Below are 12276 nucleotides of genomic sequence, written 5' to 3'. Positions count from 1 at the left end.
ATATAATGAGGAGTTCCAGCAGTTCTGCAACGAGCTAGGCATCCAGAAGAAATTTGCCTCAGTGCCAGGCCGCAAGCGAATGGCCAAGTTGAAGCAGGTCAACAAGACCATCAAGCACACTCTGAAGGCCAAGCTCGGGGCAGCCAAGGGAAATTGTGGTGCGACGCTCCCCGAAGTTTAGGGGCGTACAGGACAACTCCAAGGAGCTCACCTCGGAAACCCCATTTTCACTAGGCTCATGGCTGTGAAGCCATGATCCCTGTAGAGGTGGGACCGGGTCATTCGGAGGGACCTGTAAACGAGGACGGACAATGAAGCACTCTGAGAGCGAGTTTGGATTTAATGAAGAACGTCGCAGCAAGGCTTCACTAAGGGATAGCGCCCCTACCAGCAGCGAGCAAAAAGGTTTCTTACGACTCAAAGGTCGGCGAAGAGACTTTCAGGTAGGAGACATGGTGCTTAAGGAAGTTCTCCTCGGGGAGGAGCCAAGTGCGGGGGTGGGTGCTAGGCCGCCTAACTGGGAAGGTCCGTACCGGATCAACAAAGTGATCAGACTAGGGAGGTACCATCTCAAGAGACTTGAACGGATCCAAGGTACCCCGAGCTTGGAACGCCGAGCACCTTCGGCCATAACTTCAGTAATCCCAAACTCAGCTCAGTTTTTGATAATTTCTTTTTCAAGCGTTACTTTGTTTACTTAAAACAGTTCGAATGTGTTCTGTTCGCATGTCAAAGTTTATATGTAACGCATCATGTGAACCACATTGAAAAGTGCATATTATAAAAAGTAAATTTCAATTGCAAAGAAGTCATTATACAAAAGTTAAGACTCGGGTACAAAGGGAGCGATCTCTAAACACTAAGGCTGGTCGGGAAGATCCTTCGAGCCGGGAGCCACCAGCCTGGTCGGGTACCCGGTCGGGTTCCTGGGTGGCCGCGGCAGCTGGTCCTCCTCGGCCATGATCCGCAAGGTCGCCTGCCAGAGATTCGGGAGGTCGGAGAAGTCAAAATCAGGGTTCTTTGCACAAAGGGCGTAGATGGACCCGATCGCCCAGTCCGCGGCCTTCTCCTCCATCCCTCAGATTGATTCTACATTCCGCAGTCAGTGCAGTGATCCTCTCCCGACTCTGTTGAAGTTCGGCTCAAGGGCCAGCTTTCTTGTTCAAAGGCCCCTTTATCTTCTTCAGCTCGCTGAGCCCGTTCGAAAGTCGCCCGCATTTCCTGGTCTTCTCAGCGACTCCTTGGTGAAGCCGGGCGGTTGTCCTTTGAAAGCTCTTTTATCTCTCCGACCACGACGGTCGAGCTCCGCCTTTTGGAAATCCACCGTTCGTAAGGCGGAGTACTTTTGGTGCAAATACCTGTTCGCCGCTTCGAACAACCGGTTTCTTTCGGCTTCGACGGACTAAGCTCTGCTTCGCTTCGCGACTCCTTTCCAGGTCGCTTGTTCCCTTTGCGTTCCCCAGCCTTGTCTTCCCATAGACATCCTCATCGCAAGCAATCCCTGCGAGCAGGGAAGTACGAGTTAGAAAAAAATCGGATTGAAATTCAAGTTGCGGCTTAGTACTTACCTTGCTCAGATGTGAAACGACGTAGCCAGCAGGTCGTCCCCCGTGTCCGCAAATTAGTAATACGACTCTGATAGCTCGACAAACTAGAAGGCCGTAAACAATTGGTTGCAGGTATTCGGGCAGAACCCCAACGAGTCTAAGAACAGGTGCTCCCTCGCCTTGCGCTAGCACTGCTTCGCCCACGGGCTCCTGCCCGACCTCCGGGATCCCTGGCGACCTCAGAGGTTCTCCATCAGATTCAGTCTCCGACCCTTCGGCCTGAATCTGTTTTTTTTATTCGACTCTGGGCCGGAGCCTTTCGCTTGGGACGATGCGGTCGGCGCCTGACGCGGCCTGACTCCGACCTGGTTGCCCCTTGCGCAGCGGGGCGGGGCTGAGTGGGTGTTCGCACCGGCTGTGCCGGGACGGCACGAGCAGCCTCAGCCTCCCTCCGATCCTCGATCGAGGAAAGAAACAAACGGTGCTCTGCGGGACTGCCGGATCCTTTGGGGGCATCGTCCTGCATTCAAGGTCGGTAGTAATCGAAACCAATCGCGACCAGAAGGAGACAAGTGTGACTTAATTATGAGGTTCTAAAGACGCCGGTCGCTGAAAAAACCGTACTTCGCAAGTTCGCGGTGTCACAAGCTTCCTCGCGTCGCGATATATCCTAGTCCAGTACTCCGAAAGATACAAGCCTGTCCTGCAGGTCAGCGAGTCGCGATGCTCGGTCGTTCTATTAACTGCAAAACAAAGCAGGCGTAATACAGATCGGCGAAGCAGATAAATGAACTCAATAAGAAAACCTACTGGATCTTGAAAAACGGCCAATAGCCGTTGTACTGAAAAAAGAAGAACTTGACTCGTAGGCTCCGCATTGCTGGGGTTAGCTATGATCCCCGCGGCAATGGTAGGTCGCCGAGATAGGTAGTACGAGTCCTTGTCCCTACTCTTTTAAGGTAGTAGGCGACACCGAGCTCTACCGCCGTGGGCTCTCCCAAGCCGCTCTCGCAGCACGCGCGTACATCGCGACAGCGATGACTACGCGTTTGGCGTCAATTGCATCGGTGCGATCCCGAAATGATCCGGACGACATGAGAAGGATGGAAGGAATCTCCCACACCCTTGAAGATCTCCTCTGAGATCGCGGCGAGGCCAGTGTCTGGGCGCCGCGACGATCTGGTATGGTCGAGGAACACCTTCGCGCGATATCGTATGCGTCTTTATTCTATCAAACTCCTCGGAAGTAAGAACCGATGTAAACATCGAGGGCTGCGTCCCGGGGATTGCCAGCGAGGACGAGCTGGCTCACTTCCTCGGGTCTGGATGTTGACGGTTCCATTCCAGTCTGCACTCGAAAGACACGGTCATTAGAGCTTTGTGTTCTCCGAAGTAATGAACGGACGCCTAAAAATCTATCAACGACTCGAGCCGCCGTCCACGGGCTCGAATCCAAGGGCGGGTCGTGTCTCCGGGTGAAACGCCGAGAGACCCAACGCCACTGTTTCACCAAAAAAAAAAAAAAAAAAACAAAAAAAAAAAAAAAAAAAAAAAAAAAAGAGAAGAATATATAGAAAGGAAAAAGGAAAACCTTACTCATCTGAGACGCGAAGCGTGGTGCCGAAATTCGTTTCGATTGCCTGAAAAACGCCGATCGGAAGAAAGTTGTTCCTGGCGTGCGAAGGTTTTCCACTTGAAGCGAAAGAAATTCGGTGGCTTCATCAAAAAAGTGAGTTTTAACGAGGGTTGCGAATCGACGGTTCCCCCTTGGGACTGAAACGACAGCCCACTCTCTCTCCGCATTAAATGCGCCCCACGTCGCATTAAATGACGCAATAATGATCGTCGTGTTCGGTTCTGCGCTGCGCCACTAACGCTGTCAAACGGTGCCAACTCAGACACGCGAGGCATTAATGTGCCTGACAAAAGCTTTAACGTGCGCAGATCGCCTGACAAGCATAAAACCAAGTTCATTGAATCGTACAAGAAGCGTCCATCAGATCCAGGTCGCTAAAGTGAATATTGTCAGGACGCTCTGGCAGAGCGGCGCAAAGTCGTGCTCGCCAGGGTTCTGTACCGAGCTCATCCCATTCAGGTCGGAGCGAGTAAAAACGCCGACGTAATTTAGTTTCCAAGGTCCGACCTTCGAACCTTAAAAACTGGGGTGCTCTGTTGTGCCCCAGGAAATAAAGGGCTGACGTGGGAAAGTCACGTGAAGGGCGACCTGCCTCCCGTCAGAGCAGCACGCACACGTCAGACCTGCAAGTGAGCGGAGCCCACACGCGTCCATTCTCCTGCAACAAGTCGTGCGATGTCAGCTTGGAAAAAGGGAAATGGGACATAAAGCCAGATGATATACTGACAATACACCAAACCACGGTTAGTGATGATTATACGCTCGGTTCAGTATAAAATAGGGAAAGACCCCTTCATTAAGGGGATTGGGCCATTTTTACATAAAGCAGCAGAACACTCACTCTCTTCTTAAAACATTTCTTTGACTTTTGTCGTAGATGTAAGTCAGCTCGCGACCGCGACCTGACACCCACTAATATCAATGCAAACCAGTGGACGTAGGACTTGCTATCTTAGCATCCGAACCACTTAAAAAACTCCCTCTACAATTATTCTACTTTTCATATATTCCATTTTCCCGTGCATCGAACAGTCATGATATATAACACGTAAAAATTCGTTGGTGTAAAAACGAGCATCAACAAAGGCAAACGAGTCACTCCGACGTTTGCCCAAGAAGCAGTAACAGTAAGTCTTCATCGGAAAATCCGTCCAAGGTAAGATGTAGTAACGGATCTTACATCGAAGTTCGTAATACTGCATAAATACATTGAAACATATTTCTCAGATAGTACAAGTTATTGTCTATTAATAAATTTTCTCTTCAACAAGAATATGCAGATGTGTGCACAAGGACCTACTACCAGTGGCTGACACTGAAGAGGACGCTCTTAAGGTTATTTGAGTACGACAAATTTTTTTTTTTTTTTCATCGTGGACTTAAAAAAAAAAAAAAAAAAAAAAACTGAAAAATATGGGGGATTGCTTTTATTCAATTCTGTGTGTTATAAAAAACTGCATTTAGTTGCTATAATTATATATGTGAAATTTAATAATTAGCTGCTCCCAGTACAAATAAAAATCTTCCACCATCAAGGTATATGAGCCTTAGAACTTAGAAATCCTGTCCTTAGAAAGACGGTTGGCTTTTTAATACAGTGGGTCAGAGTAGAGGCAGTGGAATTTCAATTATATCATCTAAAACTTTATATAAAATATTAATGGTAGTGAAATTCCGGACCTAGCCCTCTGTTTGCTTAACTTTTCCAAACCATATTTTATTCTACTATCCTATCCTAAAAATTGAAAAACGTGTTTGTTTTAATATTGTTTTTAAAATCAATATCAATTCTATTTAACTCGAAACAGTTAACAATTACCTTTCTCAATAAAAGTTATAAGGTAACAAAAACACCCCATCGACCCAAGCAATAGTCGCCCGTCAGCAAATACCGCCTTGCCAGTGCCGGAACGATCACGATTGATGGATCTAGTCGATTATGTGCCAATCTATCCACGTTGACGATGACCACATTTTTGGTCCTCATTTGGCCATCAACGATGGCCAAGATATTGTCGTTGTCAACGACCAGATCTTTGACCGTAGAGCTGACTATTTCGGCTGGATCAGCGTACAACGGTTAGATTAGCAGATCATGGCGCATTCTAGGACTTCTGGCCACTGTCCGGCGGTGGTGGTTGGCTACGGAAAATCAGTTGAGTGGGTGAGAGTGTTTTTGTTATTATAAACTTTTATTGTGGGGGCTGTTAAGCTAAATTAACAAATATAAGGGATTAAAAAAAATCTAAATATTTTCAGAAAATATTTAAAGAAATGTACCAAATAACATCCGATCCTTATTTAATAAATCTATTCTATCATATTCAAAATAGAATATTATTAAAAAAGTGTACCAAATAGTTTGGAAGGGTAATATTGGTAGACTCAAGCCACAGTAAAGGAAAAACGGCCACCCATTACCACAAAACGTCTCACACGACAATCAACATTTTAATCAAATGCTAGGATTTATTTTTGGATTTAATCATGTCAATAGAAGTTAATGATAAAGACCTTGATTTAACATTGACCAAATACTAATGGGAAAACAATAATTTTTACATTACTACCGTTCCTTTCATCATCAACAAGACAACAATCCTGTCTTCCATCCCTAGCTCTACAACATTAAAATATTCAAAAATAAATCCAATTAACAGAATTGAATTGATCAAAATCTAGCAATTGGAAGATGAAGAAATGCATCATGGAAGAAAAGACAAGAAAGAAAAAAAATCTGCTTTGATCTATCGGTGAAGATGAAGATGAAGAAATCATCATTTTATATGTTATATATAATAAAATTTTATGGATTATATATATATATAAGATATATAAATCTATATATACATATAAGTGTTGATATTTACCAAGAAACTAAGGAAACAAAGAGTAGTTGATAAGATTAATTTCTGTGCTATTAAATTATTATATAGGAGTTCGGCCATCGAGCTTGAAGGTAGATCAGAACTAATTTTTACATTCGTCCAAGATGCAGTAACAGTTAGTCTAAATCGATCGCGTCCAAGGTACGATGTTAATAGTTATTATTTCATGCAATTATAAATAACTATTATATTATACACAAAAAAAATTATGTATTAATCTTTAGTTTGTTATATTCTCAAATATGTATAACACTAGTACCAGTGATAAAGTGTTGGAGATGAGATTTTGGAAGATGACATTGAAGAGGAAGCAGTTAATGTTATTTAAGCACAAAACAAACTTTTTATTTTTTATTTTTAGTAGTAAAATTAAAAAAAAAAAAAAGACTAAAAAAATGAGACTGATGTCATTACTCTTTCTTTTTGTGCGAAAAGGCTTCTTTACCAAATGAGATCAAGGAACGAATCCATATGTTAGATCCATGTTGGTTCCATGAACAATGGAGAAATAAGCATTTCGGCTTATGACACAGCCGGGGTGCTCTTATTGAAGATACTAAGGCAGTGGTGCTTCTCAATTCCCATCTGCCTTCAAGGATTGTCAAATCAACTCCCGGAGGCTCATGGGGTGATGCTAAAATATTTTCTGCTCACGATCGCTTATCGACACCTTGGCTTGTGTTGTAGCTCTAAAATCATGGAAATCGATCATGAAAGTGTCAAAAAGGTATCTAGAAAAAGAAGCGATTTGTATTTTTTTTTTAAATACTGATGGGTAGACTAAACATATATCGATATGTCACTTTATCATGGTTTTAGGATTGTCATTTTTCAAAGACAACATCCAAGCTTGAAAATGAGAATGATGAGCACATCCCTATCGGCTTTGAAATTGCTTTCCCTTCCCTTCTAGAAATAGCTCGCGGTTTAGGAATGAAGTACCTGAACACTCTCCTGTCTTGCAAGACATCTATGCGAAGAGAAATTTAAAGCTCACAAGGTTAGATCCTAACTCAATACTTTCATTGGAGTGACAATTTTTTAGTAGTTTTCATCCACTGGGTTGGTGTTTATAATTTAAGTCACCAAAGCTTGTTATTTAGATTATATTGGGCAATCATACTCACATCACTTACATGTGAAATAGGATACCAAAGGACACAATGCACAATGTACGACAACACTATGCATAGCTTGGAAGGAATGCAAGACCTGAACTGGGAAAAGCTTCTGAAATTGCAATTCCAAGATGGTTCATTTTTGTTCTCTTTGTCCTCCACTGCCTATGCATTCGTGCAATATAAAAATGAAAATTGCTTTGAAATTTTTTAACAAAAGTTGTCCAAAGATTCAATACCGAGGTATAGAAAAGTCCTTTGTCAATTATTGACTTGAAATTACTTTCAATATATTCGGTTTCTAAGTAATTTTGATCGATGTACTTAATTTAGTACCGACCACATACCCAGTTGACTTGTTCGAAACATCTATGGGTGGTGGATCGCTTGCAGCGACTAGGAATTTTAAGATATTCCAATCGGAGTTGAAAGAATGTATAGATTATGTTACAGGTAATATATATTCGCAAAAAAAAGTAATTCTTTTACTATAATTGCAACCCATCTATGAAAAGGAAATTCCTTCTGCTAAAGGGTACTTAATTAAATTTCAGATATGGATGAAGAGGGTATTTCCTGGGCAAGAATAGCAGGGTTCACGATATTGATGACACAGCCATGGGATTTTAGACTGCTAAGTTACATGGCTATGAGGTTTCTGCTGGTAAGTTTAGGAAGTTAAATAAAAAGTTCTCTGAAATTAGTACAATATTGTGTTGCATGGATTACGTGGTCTTATTGTTCTTTCATTGAACAGAGTTTTTCAGAATTTTGAGAAGGGCGGTGAGTTCTTCTGCTTTGTGGGGCAATCTACCCAGGCTGTTACTGGAATATTCAACCTGTTTCGGGCTTTCAGGTGCTATTCCCTGGAGAGAAAACTCTGAGAACGCCAAGCAGTTTTCAGCAAAATTTTTAAAGAGAAAAACTGGCAGCTAATGAGCTCCTAGATAAATGGATTATAAACCAAGGACTTGCGTGGTGAGGTACGTGCGGAGGCAATATGTACGTAAACTTTCATTTTTTTAGTTATATTAGAAGCGTAGCCTTAAACTATTTTTGTTAATTAAGGGTAATGTTTTCGTATCGATACACTTAATTACTTTAAAAATATATTACTAATTTAATTAACTTAATCCATTTTAATTAACATAATTTATTATAATATCTAATCATGACAATTATTTGACACCTTAGGGATATTAAATCTATCATTAATTATATATATATCGACCATTAATAATTGATAATAACAGGTGAAATTTGCATTGAAGGTTCATGGTATGCAAGCTTACTAGAGTCGAGGCAAGACTTACATAGAACAATATGGTGGTGAAGATGACATTTGGATTGGCAAGACCTTTTACAGGTCTATTCTTTTATTTCTTTATCCCTTATTTCATTTGTCTTGATTTAATCGAGAATCTTATATTGTTAATGAGATGGCGATGTATTTTATGAGAGGATGCATCCTGATTAATTCAATGATTTAATTTATATACTAATGGCTATATGATTACCCTACAGGATGCCTACGTCAACAATAACATCTATCTTGAGCTTGCGAAATTAGGACTCAACAATTGCCAAGCACGACATCAGATGAATGGGACAGTATGAAAGGTATATATACATATGATATTCCTTTCTTCCAACAACTCAAATCATGTTAATTTTCCTCAAAAAAAAATGCTATGATATACAGTGGTACACAGAATGGAAGCTTGACAATGTTCGGAACTAGCCGAAGAGCCATTCTCTGGCATACTTTGTAGCAGCAGCAGATATAGAGCCAGAAAAATGGCAAGCGCGAATTGGTTGGGCTAAGATGCAGTCTTGTGTGAGACAATCACTTCTTATTTTCACAATACAAAAACATTCTAGAGAAAAGAGGGAAGCCTTCGTTGATGAATTTAGAAACTGTATTTCTATCAACAACTTGTCCCAGCTGTAAGTAATCATTGGAATTAACGTGATGAACTATTTAGATTTAAGATTTCACTAAAATTCGTTGATTAGCAATTATTAAAGAGAATTTACTCCTAATGCGGGTTTAAGATTTGGTCCCTATACAATTTTCAATAAAATTACATTGAAAGTTGCTTGAAATGTGATTTCTGACATACAGGAGGTTGGAATCGGATATAATAGAACAGAGGTTCACTCGGATCTTGCTTGGACGCTTCACCACCTTTCATTGGACGCACTAGTGAATCAAGGTCGAGACATTAGCCACCATTTACATAGGTGTAAGTAATTCATTTATTGCACAATTTGATGTTCAAAATTTTCAATCACTAGAATTCTTAGATTCTTTATGATTGAATTGAAGCTTAAAACATGAACAAACATTTTCTTGAAACGAACCAAAGTCTTCAACCGCCAAAACCAATGTAATCGGTTATGCCCACTACCCAGAAACCATCCTAATGTGTTAAATCTTCTGTTCTTATCTCTCTCTCTCTCTCTCTCTATATATCTATATCAGTGGGAAAAGTGGCTGATAAAGTGGCAAGATCAGAATGGGGATATGCATCAAGGAGAAGCAGAATTACTGTTAACACAATAAATATAATTGCTGAACGCTGGTTCTTAGATGAACTGTTGCATCATCCTCGTATAGGCAACTCTCAGACCTCACCAACCGAATTTGCAGCAAACTTGATCATTACCAGAAGCAAAAGGTCAGTCTTAGAGACTTAATATAAACTAAATAAGGACAAATTGCTAATTCGCCATCTCTACAAGATTTGTTGCACTCTTATATTTTCTATTTAGCCTTTCATGCATCCATTTCTTAGTAAGGTTTGCTTGTACATAATAGCATTAAATCTATTAAGACCTCCTCTCTCTATAAATTTAATTAGCTTCTAATTTGTTTCAGGTACATGACAATGGTAGCAATAATGATAATAACGATAGCATCAGAAGTTACAGATAGAGTCTGAAATGCAAGAACTTCTGCAGTTAGTGCTCAAACTTTCCTCAGACGACATTGACTCTAATGTTAAGCATACATTTCTGATGTGGCAAAGAGTTTTTATTATACTGCTTACTGTAATACCGAGACTATTAACCTTTCACATTGACAAAGTACTGTTTGAGAGAGTGGATTGATCTGTCTACACTTCGTCAAAATTAATGTGAAAGTTTAATTTATAGTAACACAGTGAGTATATCTTCGAGATCAAACCATTGACTTCCTTGATGGGATTATCGCTCTAAACAAATAATGTTCCTGGATTATTTTGGGCCAAGACAAATGGGAATTGGATACCATAATGAAGTGTTCCTGAAACAGGTCGGTTCTTGATTCCTCCCACAAAATTTAATAGTAAAAGTATCAAATGCAAATTCCAATGGCTTAATAGGAAATAGGAAAATTATCTCAAAGTCGGCAGAGTTAAAACAGTAAAAAGGAAAAGCACTTACATGATGATAGTCGTCATAATTAAAAGCTGTGATGCAAAATTTCATGTGCTTATTCATTATTCACACTAAAACAATGAAAATAAAAATAACGTGTCGTGATAAGAGCGGAATTGGAAAATAATGAAGTGAAAGTTAAACATATTGATCTAAAAGTAGGAGATACGATAAATTTGGTAGGGTAAAATCACTTTTTAATGATTATTTGGTTGGTGGTTGAGATGGCTCAGCGTAATGATACATGTAATTGATATAAAGTGTTTCCAATTAAAGCACCTTTTGTGTGAGAATCTCGTCATTAAGCAGAAGCAGATAAGCTAATCGTTTAGTGTGCCAGATCGGTTGGAGTAAATTATATATTTTTTGTTGGCTAAGTGAGTAAATTAATTTCAAGAACAGAATCAAATCTTCTGTTGATTATTGCGAAGAACAATTTTGTCGTTGGAAGAAAGCATCTATGACTTCTGAGTTCAAATACAGTATGGGTTCTTGTTAAAATATGAAACCATCTCATGTGTAATTAAAAAAATAAATTATGCTTTATTTTTATTATTATTTTTTGCAACCAACGCATTATTAATTGAGAATTATGACTGAGGGCTTTTAAGTTGTATTGAAAAGTTTAGCTTTGGTAGAGTATTTAATAGTATTTTGAATAGGTGAGTTGAGTTGTTATTGTGAGAATATGATTTAATTTGAAAAATGTGTATATAAATTTTTGGAAATTTTTTTTTGAAAATATTTAGATTATTTTTAATCTCATATTTGTTAATTTAGCTAAACACTCTTACAAAAGAAAAGTTTTAAAATTAACAAAAAATCGTCATCCACCATTAAATGTCGGCAGCAGCCACCACTATCGAACGGTGGCCGAAAGTCGTCAGAATGGCACAAAAGCAATTGGATTGGTCAGTAGTGTGCCGATTTAGCCTTTTCATCTAGTCGTTGACGACGGCTATATCTGGTTGTTGCATGGCCGTCGTTGACGACCAAATGTGATCAGATATGACCATCAATAGCTAGATCTTTGGTTGGAGATTTGACATTTTTTCGGTTAGATCTGGCCAGAAAAGACCAGATTGACGCAGGGCTAGCCACATCCAGCCAGTCGTGCGCCATTTTAGTAAATTTTAGCCACCTTTCGATGGTGGTAGTCGGCTATCGAGAATATGTGGCGCGGGTGTGTTTTTGTCAATTTATAAACTTTTATTGTAGGGGTGTTTAGTTAATAACAAACTAGGAGGTTAAAAAAATCTAAATATTTTGAGTTGAATAGAATATTGATTGGATTTTGAAAATATTGAAACAAATAGTATTTTGAATAGGATCAGATAGGATAGTAATTTGAATAATAAAAAAAACACAATTTTTTTTTTTTTTTTTATCTAATTGACTATCAGATATCTATTACAATAATGAACCAGCATGAGTTTATTTACAGCTGATAAATTCAATTACATGCATGCCTCAAAACGTATTTGCTAATTAAATTAAGTTATGACCAATATTTTGGTTTAAATAAACAGTAATTAATTTCTTTTTCAAATTAAATTTTACATAATATGAAATCATATTCTCTGTATCACAACAATATACACTCTATAATGCCTTGGCTGTGAATATATTTTCCTCTACAAAAGCAAAGAAACATATATTTCAAC

The 12276-nt window shown here is 39.5% G+C and overlaps 1 pseudogene; it reads left to right on the top strand.

Annotated features, from left to right (window-relative positions):
- The first annotated feature begins 311 nt into the window (after positions 1–311).
- Positions 312–10275, top strand: LOC116130557 (annotated as a pseudogene).
- The last annotated feature ends 2001 nt before the right edge of the window (positions 10276–12276 follow it).

Source organism: Pistacia vera, unplaced genomic scaffold, assembly GCF_008641045.1.
Source record: "Pistacia vera cultivar Batoury unplaced genomic scaffold, PisVer_v2 Contig223, whole genome shotgun sequence".
NCBI classification, from domain to species: domain Eukaryota; kingdom Viridiplantae; phylum Streptophyta; class Magnoliopsida; order Sapindales; family Anacardiaceae; genus Pistacia; species Pistacia vera.
Note: the sequence above shows the minus strand (reverse complement) of the source record. Positions and strands in the feature narration are given on the sequence as shown.